This window comes from Salmo salar, chromosome ssa12 (genome assembly GCF_905237065.1).
Source record: "Salmo salar chromosome ssa12, Ssal_v3.1, whole genome shotgun sequence".
In the NCBI taxonomy this organism is placed as follows: domain Eukaryota; kingdom Metazoa; phylum Chordata; class Actinopteri; order Salmoniformes; family Salmonidae; genus Salmo; species Salmo salar.
In genome coordinates, this window is record NC_059453.1 from 30,503,992 (window position 1) to 30,522,784 (window position 18,793).

The window sequence follows — 18,793 nt, forward strand, 5'->3', positions numbered from 1 at the left end:
CAATATAAAACACTCAGTTTCACTGAACAAAACTTCACGACTTCTACACTCAACCCACCACTCTCTCAATACATGATCAATGCAGTTAAACGCGATGGGAGCGGCGCGTGATGTTACAGTCCACTCTACAATGTCACCAGTGTGTGGTTCAGATGTTTGCGGTGAAGGGAGTTACTGTAATTGAAGGGATGGGATTCTTTGCTGGACAGACAATACTGACATGCTGTGTGTGTGTGTGTGTGTTTTGGAAACTGGATAGGATTGTGGGAGAGTCAGTGGGAAGCGTGCACGGTACAAGAGTCAGGCTGTTTAGAGCCATTTCTTCCAAAGACCAAAGGCCAAGTGTGTGTGTGTCAATGTGTTTACACGTTTCTGTTTACATGCATCTCATTTTTCATATGCATGAATGTAGCCGCTTGAGACGTCACACTTCCACATGAATGCGCCACACGTCCAAGAATTAGCTAAGATCAACTATGTATGATGAAGTCGATTTATTTTGCACTGCTATTCCTGATTTCATACGAGAGTGGGTATTCATTTGACACTTTTAAACCATTATATTTGCCTGCTTATTTCTAGACTCAGGCCGCAAACTCATACAATATGAAATACTTCCTGACAGAGTAGCCTACAGACTCACTTAATATTACCATCAATGGAAAAGCCTGACAAACATGTTTCTTTTCAAATAAATGCAGCTATGGAAATGTGGTGGAGGGTTGGACTGACTACCGTATGACAGGAATGAAGGAAAGCAGATCCATTTTCCACCTTGTAGTAGCTAGGAGAGATAATGTGGCAAGTCGTGACAGCATGTCCCCCTGGCGTGTTTGTACTTGATGGGCGATGCACTAACATTCCTGGCTACCTCTGCCTTACCTCATACGCAATCCAGGCATCTCCAGGTACTGTATTTGCATATATGTGATTATGACCCAATACAGTAAACATAATATATCTATCTATGAGCTTTACTATGCAAAAAGCATATTAGTTTCATCTCATATATAGGACTGTTTTAGAAATATAAATTGCCATCCCTCAGGAAATCACATGTAACACAAGTTATTTTATGCCGCTCCAAAGTATTTTTGTACATGCGAGGCAGTAGAACTATTGTACCAGAGTGCATAACTATTCTTGTCTGAAATGAGTCTGGAGTTGCTCTGTGGGTCTGCCAAGCAGTGAGCCTGTTACGAATGTGAATGATAGTACCACACCCTTCTGCGTTAGCCCCGGGGCTCAGAACGGGGGATGTGTGTGTATATATATATATATATATATATATATATATCAATCTCTAGAACTGGAGAGTTTTCATGCGTTTCCCACAGAGACCAGAAGTGTAGTGGAGATGCGTGTATAATTCTCACTAATGAACTTCCTGTGTTTTCCCCAGGGTTCAGAGAGAAATTAGATTGTGTGTGTTATTCTAGACCCTCCACCCAGAGAGCCCTCATGCGTACTTATCTCACTAGCATTTGGAACAACAGACTGGTGAGTCACAGGCAAGTCACCATGGGAGTGTCAGTGTATATACACACAGTATGCAGCGGTCTCTCAGGCCCTTGAGAGGTACTTGTGCCTATCTCAGCTCCATTGGGAATAGTCGAGTCACAGCCCAGCTAGCTAGCTGACCTATGGGGGTTCACAGTGAACGGGGCGTTGGCGTTTCTGTCTGAGCTTGTATTTTACAGGTACGAGCTGACTCATCATGGACACAGAAAATGTCTCCCAGGCTCTTTCCCCACCTCTCCTACTCCCCGTTTCTCTCTCTCGCTCTGTGTTTAAATAGAGGTGTGGCACTCATTTCTCCTTTTCCCAAGCTTGGGAGTGTCTTGTCTTTTCAACTGTGCCAATTACCATTAGGTAATAATGAATTAGATTATACTGAAAAAGTAATACCATGGCAAAATACTAGGCATGCTGTATATCCTGATTCCACAAGCTTATACAGACACACACCTGGAAGATGAAAAGTTCTCAGCTTTCTTTTTCATTGTTTTTGGTGAATCTGGACAGTGTTTGTGCCGTCTGTTTACCTGGGCAAGGCAGCGGGTTCAGACAACGCGTTCCGTTTTGATTGTTGCGACACACCCCGCGTCACCTTAGTAACAAAGACTTCACTCTCACACACTATACTGTTGACTTTAGGTCTATCAACTCTTCCTGGTTGTCCATCAATCTTACTCTCACGCGTTTTTGTAACACTGTGCAAAACAGCCTCGGCAGCTTTGACCCTGACTGTACCAGACTATAGATGGCTATAGTGATACAGTTGATGTGATAGCAGAGAAGAACAGATAGGAGAGAGAGAGAGAGACATGTTGAGTGTGTTTTTTCACAAGTGTTCTGGTTTCTTGTAAAATGTCAGACCTAGAACTTGTGGCTCCTTAACCAACCCCCCCCCATTAGGAATCAACTGGAAATGAAAAGCACGGATTGCTTGAGCTGTGTTGACCACGAGTTAAAAGCGGTAGTAGTATTGCAATATGCCGTCTTCTGACAGAAAGACACTGTGTATTCCTGCCAGTGAACACTGCTACACCGTGGGTAGTGGCCAGGGGCTGCTGTTGGATTGCATAGCGTGTACTTCAGAGTGGACTTTGCTCCTCGACCCTGCATTCTAAGTAGTGTGGTTAGGTTAATGACTGATGGATTCACTCCCTCCTACTGTACCTTGTTCCATTATCTTTCACCACTGTACTAGGAGCTGTACTTTCCTTTTCCAAAGCCCTGCCCACCCCCACTCCATTGTTCTTCCTGAGCTACTGGGATAGTTTGGAGGATTCTGATCTTGGGTCAGTTTTGCATTTCCCCCACTAACGGTTAAGGTTAGGATTGGGGGAGGAGAATCTGATCATAGATATACCTAGGGGAAGCTTTACCCTAGAGCATTCTGGACTGACGGTCAGGCCTTCCAGGAAGCACAACACATTGAGGGCAGGAATGTCTGACTGTCAGAGCCCCCAGTGGACAAGAGTGAAGAGAGATGAATGCGGTTTGGCCCCATCGCTCTAATCCTGGTGTGACATTCCACACTAGCCCCATACATTTAGCCTCGTTCAACACACACTTTCCCGCTGCGAACATCAACCAAAATAGTCCTGAGCTAAAATCTCTCTTCTCGCTACACTGCAAACAAACACCATCACCTCCTCGCAGACAAACAAGTCATAATAGCTATTGTCACACATCCAAACGATCCCTTCCTGACTAAACAGGCACACACAGACACTGTGTCAGTGGATGAATAACTAGGTTCCACAGATGGTGTGAATACTGCTCATCATCTCCAGCCTCCGCACACAGGCATGCCAGACTGGGGAGTGTCCTCATAACCCTGGCAAGGTGTGGCAGTGTGTGTGGTCTTTGGCTCCTATCTGGCAAAACACACCCATTCGCTGGAGTGTATAAACCGCAGCATTGCTACATTTAAATTGGAACCTCTTTCCAGCCCTATCCATTTATACACCGACTTGAAATCAAAAATGGGTATTAGCTTAAGCTTTGACACACTAAGAGAGATCCAGCAGGTTTACCAAGATAAGGTTGACTAAACCAGGCTAGCCTAAGCTACACCCAAAAGGAACGAAGAGGGCTAAATGACGGAGTGGAAGAACCCAGATCTAAGAAGATAAAAAGGGTTCAATCCGTGTCAAAAGCCTGATGGGGAAACAGTGGTGGAGGTGTGGCTAGAGGCATCATAGACCTTCACAGTCTAAACATTGTGGGTCTCTAATTCTACATCTGAGAGCAGTAATACAATGTGCAGAATTTCTTTGTGGTCTCGTAGACTGAGGTTTGTTTTCTTGATCCTTGATCCTGGTAGACTTGTTCCACAGACAGCCATAAGAGACAGAGGGATCAAGAGACTAGAGACAGTTGTGACAGAGGTGGGGGGGGTACAGATCAAGCAGATTAAGTCCCATTACCACACATCTGTAAAGCTGCATTCACCATCTGTGTATAAGATGGACCTGCCTCCCCTCACCCATATACACACACACACACGGAAACAGACACACTAGGGTTTAATAGCGGGAACTGGGTTAGCAAGATTAAGAGATTTTCCGCCCAAGCCTACTCCTGTTTCCCGGGATAAATAACTGAGAAACCGGTAAATAATTTCTAAGAACAGCATGTTGTGAAATGGAACTGTTAGTTTATAATGTCATGTCTAAAATCGGTCTTCTCTACAGACTTTTCTGCATGATCAATCAACACTCAGGGTGGTGACAGACAGCGCATCTCATATGGAGCACAATTCACAATGCATGTCTTCACTCTTGCACAATACTCACCGGCCATCCGCTGGCCTCTCTCCTTAACTCTTGTGGAGTCCCAGGAAAAGCTAGGCTAGAATGTATTATATTTGTGGACTACGAGGGATGCAAGCTTGCTGAACGTTAAATGCTATGGTGATAGACTATAGCAGCTATTTATTCAGACCCATAGCCATTCAATCTCGGTGAAGAGAAGCGAAATCCGTCTGTCTCTTATTCTAGTCCCATATTATTCACGCATGTCATTACAAGGAAGGATAACGATTTAACTGACGAGAGCGAGGAAGCAATGAAGCAACGAGAGAGAGAGGAGAGGTAATACGCATTACTCACGTCGTACAACATTAGGAGAAATATTGCGAAAGGTAGGCTAATGAGTCAGCCTACTAATTATACAAATGTAAAATGGGCCATATTATATTTCAAAACTAAAATCTAATTTACTAGCTTACACATGTCCTGCACCAGCATCACGTGTTCTCTCCTAGCTTCATGGTTTGAACAAGGTGCATAATTCCAGTCCATGTAAACACAATAATACAGCCCACAGTTAAAAAGTTTACTGGAGCTTGTTTGAATGTATTTACTATGGGCTTGGATCTTTTTCTGTCATGCGTAATGTGCAGTAGCCGATTGGATAACGGCACAATCATTTGGGCTTTTTTGGGGCTTGGGCTATTTAAAATGTCTAATGTATGGCTCATCTGGCCCAGGTAGCATCAGGCTTGAATTTTCATGCCGACCAAAGCCTAAGATATTGATATGACGCTCCCGGTTTTGGTAGGAAATGTTATTACTCTGAAGAGGTAGGGTTTCAGGTGCTTTCGGAAAAGATGGGCAGGGACTCTGCTGTCCTAGCTTCAGGGGGAATCTGGTTCCACCACTGGGGTGCCAGGACAAAAACGAGCTTGGTCCTGCTGAGTCATAGCTACTTGGTGTTGCTGAGAAATGCCAGGTTACCCAAGAGAAAAATTATTTATTGTCGGGATGCAACATTTGTAAAATACCGGTGGGAAAAATTCAACACACACTTTCTCTAAATGGATTTGTGAGTGGCTGGCTTGCCAGCTGAGCCCCACAGTCAGTAAGTGCTCTCTAGACATGGTACACACACAGCTGTGTGCCCCCTGTGTGTGTCTGGCAGGTGGTCTTGGTCCAGCTAGCCTGCTGAGAGAAAGCTTAAAGCCCTCAGGACCCTCTCACCACCATCTCCCCTTCTTATTCACACTCTCCCGCTCACCCTTCACATTGTCCGCTGTGGGACTATGGGAAGAAATAGGGGTTAATTGGCCAATTGTGGAGTATAAAAATCTATACGGGAGGATGTGCAGTGGTGTGGAGCGTGATGCTAATGGATCTACTGTGTGGGCTACAGGAAGTTGTGGTTATTCCACGGTCAGACCAGGCTATGACTCAGCAGCACCAGGGGTCTGGATTGTTTTTTTCCTTAGTCAGAGGGATAGGTGCAACAACATTTGCTACTCAGAATTGTTTCCTATGTAGATACAACCATACCAAAAACTAATGTTGGGACAATATTTAGTTACAGTCAGTCAAAACTGAAGAAAGGTGCAGGAAACGCCTGTGAATGTTTACTTTAGGCGAATGCTCCCACTTGTGTAGGCTACAGTCCATTTATACCAACTTCAGTGGCCCTCAACGTGAGCAAGACAACCTCTCCTCAAAGGAGATGATCGTAGACTACAGGAAAAGGAGGGCCGAACACAACCCCATTCACATTGACGGGGCTGTAGTGGAGCAGGTCGAGAGTTAAGTTCCTTGGTGTCTACATCACCAACTAACTAGAATGGTCCAAACACACCAAGACAGTCGTGAAGAGGGCACGACAACACCTTCTCCTCCTCAGCAGACTAAAAAGATTTGGCATGGGTCCCCAGATCCTCAAAAAGTTCTACAGCTGCACCATCGAGAGCATCCTGACCAGTTGCATCAGCACCTGGTATAGCAACTGCTTTGCATCCGACCGTAATGCGCTACAGTGGCGAGTGCGTACGGCCCAGTACGTCACTGGGGGCAAGCTTCCTGCCATACAGGACCCATATACAAGGCAATGTCAGAGGAAGGCACAAAAAAATTGTCAAAGACTCCAGTCACCCATGTCATAGACCGTTCTCTCTGCTACTGCACAGCAAGCGGTACCGGAGCGCCAACTCTAGATCCCAAAGGCTCCTTAGCGGCTTCTACCACCAAGCCATAAGACTGCTAAACAATAAATCAAATGACCACCTTGGCTATATACATTGAAATCATCCTCCTTTTTACATTGCTGCTACTCCCTGTTAATTATCTATGCAGTCACTTTACCCCAACCTACATGTTACAAATGACTTCGACTAACCTGTAACCCTGCACATTGACTTGGTACCAGTACCCCCTGTATACAGCCTCATTATTGTTATTTTAATGCAACTCTTTTTTACTTTAGTTTATTTAGTAAATATTTTCTTAAAACTGCATTGTTGGTTAAGGGGCTTATAAGTAAGCATTTCACGGTAAGGTCTGCACCTGTTGTATTCGGCACACGTGACAAATAACATTTGATTTGAGGTTAGCGTCCACCCTGAGATTGGAAGGTTGGGAGTTCGATCCCCGGCCGAGTCATACCAAAGACTGTAAAAATGGGACCCGATCAGTTGCACTCAGGAGATAGATTGGAGGTAAGGCCCTGCGACAGACTAGCATCCTGTCCAGAGGGTTCACTCATAGACTCCTGCCCTACAAGCTGTTCCAGCCACTTTCTTACAGTCCACTGATGGAACTCCCCTCTCGGCTCCACTAGCATGCCAAACCCCCACTACAGCCAGGCACATTGAAAGGCTTAAGCAGACAAAGCAGGGCCCTGCTGGCAGGATCGCATGTGAACCAGAGCGCTAGCACACATTCTACAACTTGAAAGAGGGGACGATATCTGATTCTGTAAAAATCCACGCCTAAGAGAACCTGCGTGTCAAAAGACATTTTACGTCCGTTTATAATATGCCTTCAAGAGTCAAAGCATGAAGTCTCTCGGACTTAAAAAAAAAATTAAAATCAAGGATTAGACCCAGTCTGAGTTTTAGAGTTTGGCTTACTGGACTTGGTGAAAAGCTTCATTATCACCCTAGCTAAATACAGTGACAGCATTATAAAAACGGTGGCCATTCCCAAGACCAACAGCACGGTTTTACATTACAGCAGCTACATGGTGTCATTAGCAGTGATTCGTCAGGAGAAATGCAATGCCTTAGCTAATGTTATTACTGTGTTAATTGACATAGCCCGGAAAACAGCTAGCAGTCAACTGACAAAAATAAAACGATGACTTGCAAGTCATTCACCAAGGCGATGTAGGTTTTTATTAGACGTAGTGTAACAATGTCTAACCAGTAACCGATTAAATAACCATTCTAAAATATTAGGCTTACATCCATCAGTAGATGTGTCGAAAGAGTGTTACACCAGACCAGAGGGAGTAGAGTTGGCTCCGACTGGGACGAGCTATATGGGTAATTCATGTTTACTCCCTGTACGCTCCCTCTCACTATGAATTATAGGAGGTCTGTGTTGTCTCTGAGGTGTGGAAGTGCAGACTAGGATCAGATTACACAGAGAAGGGAAGGAGGAAGGGCCAGGGCAAAGGGCAGGAGGAAAGTGTGTAGCAGTAGAACTAGGCCTTCATGTCTGTTTGGCTTCTCTGATGTAATAATGACTGCGAGGGCCTATGGAAGGCTGTGTGGTCTATGGAAGAAGGCTGAGCAGTCATTGTGGCATCTGAAGAGTTGAGCTTGCCTTGTTTCCGGTCTCCATTGTTATAGAGCCCTCAAACTCAACTCTGGACCCGAAGCCAGTTCCACTGCTTTCCCCCCCTCTAATCAAGGACTGATTTAGACCTGGGACACCAGGTGTGTGCAATTAATTATCAGGTAGAACAGAAAACCAGCAGGCTCCGGATCTTGTAGGGTAAGAGTTGAGTACCCTCGTTAGAGAGTAACGAGAGGCTGTGTTGTCACTGCAAGGAAGGACGACGCGGCATGAACTAATGTAACATGCTGGGCTGCTGTCCACAATTACTCTGTACGGAGGTAGAACGGACAAGGAGGCTCACACTATCTAGGGTGAATGGGAGGACGGCACTGGGAGTGAATTAAAATAAGTATTTTATAGTGAGCTCCGTTTCTCAGTTCTTGATGGGGACTAGACATCTAGTTTTCTACAGAGCATCTAGAATGAATGTGTGTCATCGTTTGGACAGCGAGGTTCGCTTGGTTCCATCTAAAGCCCCCCGTTAGGGTTAGTGGCGAGGCTTCGCCCGCTGCAGCGTGGATACATGCATGGCTGTGCTGGAGAGCATTGAGGCAATGCGACAGATGATGAATATTTCAGAAAGATCAGAGGCGGAAGGGAGGCTTGGGAGAGCACGGAGGATTAAATCTGAGGGGACGCTAAAGAATACCACACACACCACCCAAAAGATGTTTGTCTGACAAAGCCTGTACCAGACATCCTTGGAGGGGAAGCTTGAGTAGCTACATTTACCTGCAGTGTTTATGCTTCCACTTCTAAAAATGTTCTTCACGTAAACCGTGACCGATATAAAAAGACAGGGGACTGAAGCGCGGACGGAAGAGTACAGATAACTTTCTTTCTTTGGTGGAAGTGAGGTTATTGTGAGGTGTTGCTTCCATAAAAGGTCACCGACACGTCATTGTGCATCAACCATTTGAACAGACACTTCACATCTGTGTGTGACTTAGAGTCACTCTTCCAGATGGCGGCTGACGATTCTCTTCTCGGATACTGCATGTCTCGACGGTGAAGAATTCCCCAGTCGTTAGCGTTCCTTTTCCACCACACCCGCACTCCTCCCTTCCTCTCCCGCTCATTGGAGTGCAATTAACGGATGAGTAGGAAGTGGGAGATGAGAGAGCAGAGTGAAGAGTGACAGCACAGCAATGACTAGGAGTAATCATCCGAGTCAACTTACTGAGAAGCATTGCTCAGTGCAGGCTAAACGAACCAGCCCAACTGTAAAATCTGTATTTAAGTCACTCATGGATTCAGGAATCCAGTCCCTCCCTTCTCGTGAAGCTATGTCAGTAATGAAAAAATTATCAATGGTAATATATTCATAAAAGAAACAGACAGTAATGAATGCAGCTATTTCCAGCATGCTGTCAGCAGATGTGGCCTGGTGGTTTATGAAGAGCTGTCTGATAGGAGCCGACTTGAAAATAATACAGTTGCAGAGCAGTACCAGACTTCCAGAGCACCAAGTGATGGGGAAAAACGGTTGTTAGGCCTCCCCAGAAAAAAAAAAATTTATCGAGTGAATAATTCATATTTGTGACGGTAATGGGAGTACAGCTGTGTTGGTCACCCGGGCGATGCCAGCTTGGATGGATTCTTTCATATCGTGCCACCTCTGCCACTCCACTGATGACTGGGAAGAGGGTTCCAAGACGCTTTGGGCCTCTATTGTTTGTTTAATCATGGCATTCTCCAAATCAGAGGCTCAGGCGTCAGACCTACCTGCTGTTCTGCGTCATATCTTCTGTTCTGCCCTTGTGTAACGTCCTTGACATTTGCAACAGCCGTCCAATATGGAAGTCGCCTTAGTCTGGGGATAACATATCAAAAGATAGGGATTTTTGTCTTTAACCTCCTTTGTTGTTCTATGCCAAGAATTTTAAAATGGTGGCGATGGGAAGGGTAGAAGTCAGAGTAAATCTGCTTTGAGTTGATAACAGCATTGTCTGAGAAGATATCTTAAGCCCCTGCCCGGCAATTTAACCCTTAGGAGATTAGGTCGCTATCGTCCCACCTCCTCTTTAACCCCAGATAGAAGACGAGTCCATGTCATGGCTGACTAGAAAGAAAAAAAAAACAGTCTTCCATCCCCATATGTAGCCTATACATGCACGCAAACACGCTTGACCTGGATACACACATTGGCACTGAGGCCTGGTCCCACGCGTGGCCTGATTAGGTTCTGTGGTGTAACTGAGCCCTCTGTAGTGCTCAGGCGCCACCGGGGAGAGAGGGCAGGGGGTGAAGAGAGAGACTGAAGTCAAGACGAGGGAGGACATTTAGGTAGGGAAGGGTCAAACTTTAGAAGTGGCAAACATGGAACCAAGTTAGAAACACATGTAACAAGTCAGCATGATCCAAAAAAAACTAAAGGAAAAGAAAGAGATATATGGAGTTGGTTGAACGGCGGTAATCCCCTCGCCCCATGCTGGCCTAATGTAGGACAATATCAAGGAATTAAGCAGGGGGAAGGATTAGCGCCAGTATGACCCCAGCTGCAGCTGAAAATCTCAGCCTAAACCCCCCCAGAGGCAGACAGCAGCCCCAGGCGAGCCAGACTGCACCTCATGGCACAGCACCAGCAGCATGGCAGGCCTGGCCAGGGCGGACCAGGAGAATGCACTGGCGTAGAGAATGTGTGAAAGGATGAAACTCAATTCAACCTGACATCCATTCAAAACATCAGCTGGGTTCACTGGCCCAGATTCAGTATGCTGTTGAATGCCAAAAACGTGGTTGTTTTGATGCGATTGTTCTTGGTTGTTTCTGGTCATTGGAATGGCATGATCATGACTGGTGTGACAGCTCTCCATTTTGACAGACATCTTTCCAGCCCTAATGCCAGGCTGTGCCATGTCAAATTTGACTTGGGACAGTTATTAAAGTTGGTCTTGTGAGTATTTGAAAAGACTAAACCACATAAGATGAGCAAACAAGATAATGTTATTTCAGTTGCATGTTGGAAGTGAAAGTGGATTAACTTGTGAAATAAAATGAGAGGATCTGTGCTCTGCTATTGCAGTGGCATAGAGGGGGTAGTAAAACTACTGTAACTAATGGCATATGGTTCTCTTTGGACAAGGATGAAGTATGAGGCAATAGAGGTTCACTGGTATGGATAATGTCATCAGCCTGAACACCTGGTTTGTGTCCAATGGGCCTTGATCAAAAGTAGTGCACTATATAGGGAATAGGGTGCCAATTGGGACAAAGACCTGGACATTACTGGCACCACTTCCCGTGTGGATCTGAACTGCCCTAAAAGAGAATCCATTGTAGGTGTGAAAGTCTTGTAAGGACATTTTGGTCTCACTGCCTCGTTGTTGATCAGTATTATTCATCCTAACCCGTTATGTATGTGTGAACCATGCAGGCACTCATGTCGTGCCCCACCCCCAACTCACTGGGGTTGTCAACCCCCCCCCCCGGGGGGCAGTGGATTTGACAATGGATGAGGAGTAGACGAACTTCGATCATCCCTCACTCTCTACTGTGTACCCACACGGTCACACCACTAATGACTTTCAGCTCTATTCTATACAAATGTGCATGAAGTCAAGAAGTTGATCAATAGTTTGTCCCCAAAAAATTGCGCACAGCTATTTGGCAGGAACAGCGTTTGCCAAAACCTTGTAGCGACATAAACCATCAACATTTGCTCTTAAATAGGCAGGAAGGAGTAAACGGTTTCTGTTGCATAACGTTTTGTAACAGAGGAAACGTTTTACAACAGTATCGGCGTAATGAATACACCCACGATAACTAACGTCCTACTTTTTAAACGACGTTTGGGTGGTGACTAGACACTTGACAATAGGAAAGGAACATTACGCTATTCTGCCATCAGGTTCAGAGACAAATATAAAAATTGATGGAGACAGAATGTCAGAGATAGGCTACATTGTATCCAGACCGGGAAGAACATTTATGGAACGCTGGGAAATCATGTTTCCAGTTTAGAGACAAGCGCAACACAGGAATGGAGAAACTGTGATTATCCTATCCCACTCGACTCACTTGGCACGAATTTACTCTCTCCGAAGACTGTCAATACACGGGAATGTGACCATAAATACATATCTTTCTTACCTGTCAAAATGCAAGAAGTTGTTTCGAATATTCCAAGTCTACGCAGGACCACAAACAGACTTTTCCAACGATATACTCTGTCCTCTATGCCTCACCTCAAATGCGGTAGGATGATACTCTGAACAATGAGTAAAAAAAGCGTAACACCGGAGACTCCGCCCCTCTAACCATAAGCGCCGTCGACCCGACCCGACCCCACCCTTTACTTCTCCAGAATACGGAATTTAAACGCAATTGGCCAGAACAAAACAAAGGTGTGTTTACTTGAGTCTATCGACCCATTAAAATGAAACCTCTGTGCAGTAATATGAATATTAATTTTGTTTCACAAAGGTATTTTTGGTCAACTACATTACTAAAACATTTTTTTTTTTTTTTTTTCGAATTTCCAACTATGGGTAAAATGTTGGTGGTTCGCATGCCCTGCTCACACACACAGGGTATTAGTCTACCTGTGTGAGAAAGTAGCCTACAGAATGGCCACACCTTAGGCTACGTCATGAAACTTGCCAAGACAGAAGGTGAGTCACATGGGTAGACTAGCTTTTATGTCGCGAAGTGGTGGCATAAATTCGTATCACATTTTTATAGAGAAGACAGCCCACAGTGGTGGAAAAAAGTACCCAATTGTCATAATAGAAAAATACTCAAGTAAAAGTGAGTCACCCAGTAAAAGACTACTTGAGTAAAAGTCTAAAAGTATTTGGTTTTAAATATACTTAAGTATCAAAAGTAAAATTATTAATAATGTCAAATTCCTTAAATTAAGCAAACCAGACGCCACCATTTTCTTTTTTTTTATTTATTTACGGATAGCCGGGGCACATTCCAACACTCAGACATCATTTACAAACAAGGCACATGTGTGTAGTGAGTCCTTCAGATCAGAGGCAGTAGGGATGACTAGGGATGTTCCCTTGATAAGTGCATGAATTTGACAATTTCCCTGTTGTGCTAAGTATTCAAAAATGTTACGAGTACTTTTGGGTGTCAGGGAAAATGTATGGAGTAAAAAGTACATTATTTTCTTTAAGAATGTAATGAAGTTAAAGTAAAAGTTGTCAGAAATATAAATAGTAAAGTAAAGTACAGATAGCCCAAAAATCTACTTAAGTAGTACTTTAAAGTATTTTTTCTTAAGTACTTTACACTACTGCACACAAATACACTCATACAAACCACAAACGTCTGTGACTTTCAACTTGGAGACAGCCCACACAAATACACTCATACAAACCACAAACGTCTGTGACTTTCACCATGGATTTAATGTAACCTGGCACTTTTGCTTTGTTTTTGTTGTCTGCTTTTTCTGTGAGGAAAATCACACAAACACCATCCAAGACCGTGACGATGGGGTGTTGTTGCCCCTAGACACCCATCTAAGGTCATGTTAGAGGGAGAAGGAGAAAGTGCAAGACATTCGTCTTTTCGAAAAAACCTTTCTCAGTGGGCACAGAGAGAGTTTTAGTAACTTGTGGATGGAAATTCAAAGTGACACCCTGCATGCTGTTAGGAGTCTAGAAAGGATAGAGAATGAGGTTACGTGAGGAAAGTGACAGAGAGAAAGTGAGCATGTGGAAAGTGTTTCTCTCTCGCATGCTGTATGACAGACTGAAATAGGTCAGTCCATATCCTGCCTCAGGGTGTATTGTTGTCAGGCTAGCAGCCATTGTGACAGCCATATTCTATCCCCCTAGACTGGATGAGACAGGGGCCAGGGCCGGTGGCACGGCATATTGGGTCTGTGCTGCTGATTATATAGGCCATGCGTCTGGGTGTAAAAGCATGTGTGTGGTTGACAGACTAATGTCTGAAAGCCTTAGGGCTAATTGACACTTCTCATCATAAACTTGTGTACTTTGTGATTGTGTTGCCTAGTCTACTCTTAGTAAATTGTCATTTTGAGTGAACCTATTAGAACCTAACATGCAAACCTATTAGGAAGAATGTATCAATAACTTATTGGTCAGGGAACCTGCAATTTCTCCCAAAGTTGAGATATGGTTTGACTGGTCCATTCGTGAATCAACACTTAGACTTTGGCTCAAGAGATCACATGATTGTTCATATCACAATAACTCACTTTACATTTCTTCTGAAGTGGTGTAACATGATTACAATTGTGTATTACAATAAAAAAAATGTTTTAAATCAATTCTATATCATTAACTCTGCTAAGCTTTCTTTAGAGATTAATGGATATTGTGCATAAGTGGCCATAGGATTTTCAATGAGATGAATGGTCCTATTGTTTAAACACTGCATGCCTTGTCCTTGAACATTAGCCTGGAGGAATTATAGTGTGGGGTTCATGTGGGTTTCTGACTCATTGACTCGGTCTTGCCACCTATTTAGGGGCCTTCAAAGACGGGTATTGACTCTTTGTTAAGGTGGGACCATTGAGGTAGAGTTTCAAAAGATTTTCTCCAGAATCAAAAACAGAACATCCATCCATTCTTGTATGGGCATGCATAACACACCCTATTCCTCTGTCCTTTCTATCAATCTATCTATCTCTCTCTCTCTCTCTTTCTTGCGTGCACACACACACACACACACACACACACACACACACACACACACACACACACACACACACACACACACACACACACACACACACACACACACACACACACACACACCACAATGCCTCCTTCTACGCGATATCACAGATGTATTCATTGGCTTGTAGTAAGGCTTGTAGCTGCTCTGAACTTTCTACATAGGGGTCATCTGAACATTCTGATGACTGCATTTGGGTGCCAGTGACCAATCAGCCCTCTCCGACCTCAAAGCAAATGGACCAATGAATCTCAGTGTATATGACTGAGTCAGTCTTTCACTCCAAGGTCATGGCTGGCTGATATGATGTCCTGCCTCACAATACTCCACTGTCTCTGCTTTTACACCCGACAGGAAATGGCCCCATTGTCCTTGGGAGAGGATGAGGCCGCCTGTCCGGGACCGGACCAGCCCCATCGGCTCACTGGCTGGATTGATGGAGAGTGTTGTAAATTATTAATGGCTGTTTCCCCAATGTGAGACACTGTAGTCTTGTGTTTAATGTGGAAGAATGGACAGTGGGAAGCTATATACGATCTCACACCACAAGACAGAATTAGACTACTCTGCTACATTAAAACGTGTTCGAGTGATTATAGTGTAGAGAGGTTCAAGTACCAATGCTTTTTTGATGGATTAATATGGATAATAATATTGTCTATAAAGTGGATTGTTTAGCATGCAACAGCTATGACAGAGTATTTGTGATAATATCTATAATGTCCTTTGTAACTCAGTTGGTAGTGTCACGCCCTGACCTGAGAGAGCCTTTTTATGTCTCTATTTAGGTTTGGTCAGGGTGTGATTTGGGTGGGCATTCTATGTCCTTTTTTCTATGTTTTTGTATTTCTTTGTTTTGGCCTGGTATGGCTCTCAATCAGGGACAGCTGTACATCGTTGTCGCTGATTGGGAGCCATACTTAGGTAGCCTGTTTTTCCGTTGGGGTTTGTGGGTAGTTATTTTCCTATTTAGTTCTTGATAACCTGACAGAACTGGTGCTAGTAGTTTTTGTTTATTTTGTGAAGTGTTCATTTTTTCTATTAAAAGTCAAGATGAATACATTCTCCGCTGCACCTTGGTCCCATCCTTTCAACGGCTGTTACAGGTAGAGCATGGTGCTTGTAATGCCAGGGTAGTGGGTTCGATCCCAGTGCCAACCATACGTAAAATGAATGCACGCATGACTGTCACTTTGGATAAAAGCATCTGCTAAATGGCATATTACATACTGTATTTAAACAGTTCAAGTCGGAAGTTTACATACACTTAGGTTGGAGTCAAAAGCTAGGAAAATTCCAGAGAATGATGTCATGGCTTTAGAAGCTTCTGATAGGCTAATTGACATCAATTAGAGGTGTAACAGTGGATGTATTTCAAGGCCTACCTTCAAACTCAATGCCTCTTTGCTTGATATCATGGGAAAATCAAAAGAAATCAGCCAAGACCTCAGGAAAAAAAATTGCAGACCTCCACAAGTCTGGTTCATCATTTACATTTACGTCATTTAGCAGACGCTCTTATCCAGAGCAACTTTCATCCTTGGGAGAAATTTCCAAACGCCTGAAGGTACCATGTTCATCTGTACAAACAATAGTACGCAAGTATATACACCATGGGACCGCGCAGCCGTCATATCGCTCAGGAAGGAGACGCGTTCTGTCTCCTAGAGATGAACGTACTTTGGTGCAAAAAGTGCAAATCAATCCCAGAACAACATCAAAGGACCTTGTGAAGATTCTGGAGGAAACAGGTACAAAAGTATATATATCACAGTAAAACGAGTCCTATATCGACATAAACTGAAAGGCCGCTCAGCAAGGAAGAAGTCAGTGCTCCAAAACCGCCATAAAAAAGGCAGACTACGGTTTGCAACTGCACATGGGGACAAAGATTGTAATTTTTGGAGAAATGTCCACTGGTCTGATGAAACAAAAATATAATTGTTTGGCCATAATGACCATTGTTATGTTTGGAGGAAAAAGGGGGAGGCTTGCAAGCCAAAGAACCCCATCCCAACCGTGAAGCACGGGGGTGGCAGCGTCATGTTGTGGGGGTTTAACAATTTAATGGCAATGCTACCAAATACTAATTGAGTGTATGTAAACTTCTGACCCACTGGAAATGTGATGAAAGAAATAAAAGCTGAAATAAATCCTTCTCTCTACTATTATTCTGACATTTCACATTCTTAAAATAAAGTGGTGATCCTAACTGACCTAAGACAGGGAATGTTTACTAGGATTAAATGTGAGGAATTGTGAAAAACTGAGTTTAAATGTATTTGGCTAAGGTGTATGTAAACTTCCGACTTCAACTGTATATATATATATATATATATATATATATATACACTGAGTGTACAAAACATTAAGGACACCTGCTCTTTCCATGACATAGACTATCCAGGTGAAAGCTATGATCACTTGTTAAATCCACTTCAATCAGTGTTGATGAAGGCGAGGAGACAGGTTAAAGAAGGATTTTTAAGCCTTGAGACAATATAGATATGGATTATGTATGTGTGCCATTCAGAGGGTAAATGGGCAAGACAAAACATCTAAGTGCCTTTGAACGGGGTATGGTAGTAGGTGCCAAGTGCACTGGTTTGTGTCAAGAACTGCAATGCTGCTGGGTTTTTCACTGTAACTAATGGTAACTAACAGTTTCCCGTGTAATAATCCACCACCCAAAGGACATCCAGTCCAACTTGAAACAAATCTGGGAAGCATTGGAGTCAACATGGGCCAGCATCCCTGTGGAACGCTTTTGACGCCTTGTGCCCTGACGAATTGAGGCTGTTCTGAGGGCAAAAGGGGGTGTGCAACTCAATAATAGGAAAGTGTTCTCAATGTTTTGTACACACAGTGTGTATATGTATATATTATTACATTCAAAATAAACTATAGGTATTTCAAAACTGATAATCAAATTTTTTCATCCATCAATTTATATTTAACCGGTTTTTCATGTACAAATATTTAATTTAACACATTATTTTGAAAGTCAATGCATTGCTTTGTGCTATTACTGTACATTTCTGTACATGACTTTAGCCACTAGAGGTAGACAGTAGCCTACGCATCAAAACACACAACACTACACATTCAAATACTGCTTTACCCCATATATCAGCACCACCATGTGTGTGTGTGTGTCACTGGATGCTGCTGAAGGGAGGACGACTCATAATAATGGCTGGAATGGAGTCGATGGAATGGTATCAAACACAACAAACACGTGGTTTCCATGTGGTTCATACCAATCCATTGACTCCATTCCAGCCATTATTATAAGGCGTCCTCCCCTCAGCAGCCTCCAATGGTGTGTGTGTGTAGGTGTTGTTCAGGGTCAGATGGATGCATTCCCAAAGTGGTTTGGTGGTTCTCTCTGAGGGTTAAAATAGCCAGCATTTGCTTCTCCAACCCAGTGTAGGCATCTTAAGGAGTGTGGGAGAATCTAGATATAGAGTAGGAGAGAGATGAAGCCCATCTTTAGAATGGCAGAGACATCAAGCCCATGAGAGTTCCTGCTGTTTTGGGAGGAGTGGTACAATTTCACAGCAAATTGGTCTTTTACAATTTTCTCACCATATACAGTACTGTGCAGAAGTTTTAGGCAGGTGTGAAAAAATGCTGTAAAGTAAGAATGCTTTCAAGAATAGACATATTAATAGATTATATTTATCAATTAACAAAATGCAAAATGAGTGAACAGAAGACAAATCTACATCAAATCAATATTTGCTGTAACCACCCTTTGCCTTCAAAACAGCATCCATTCTTCTAGGTACACTTGCACACAGTTTCTGAAGGAACTCAGCAGGTAGGTTGGCCCAAACATCTTGGAAAACTAACCACAGTTCTTCTGTGGATTTAGGCAGCGTCAGGTACTTCTCTCTCTTCATGTAATCCCAGACAGACTTGATGATGTTGAGATCAGGGCTCTGTGGGGGCCATACCATCACTTCCAGGACTCCTTGTTCTTCTTTACACTGAAGATAGTTCTTAATGATTTTCGCTGTGTGTTTGGGGTCGTTGTC

General features: G+C 43.6%; 1 protein-coding gene across 2 annotated transcripts in view; it reads right to left on the minus strand.

The window, feature by feature from the left end:
• LOC106564751 (junction plakoglobin) overlaps positions 1–12,395 on the minus strand; it is a 22,802-nt gene extending 10,407 nt beyond the window's left edge. Inside the window, exons 1-2 of one of the 2 annotated variants that reach the window (XM_045691224.1) lie at positions 12,186–12,312; positions 9,819–9,906 (exon numbers count right to left, since the gene is read on the minus strand). The gene's annotated coding sequence lies outside the window, so the exon portion shown is untranslated. Of the gene's footprint in view, positions 1–9,818; positions 9,907–12,185 lie in introns of both variants that reach the window. The other variant, XM_014131074.2, reaches the window with a different exon arrangement.
• Positions 12,396–18,793: the final 6,398 nt, after the last annotated feature.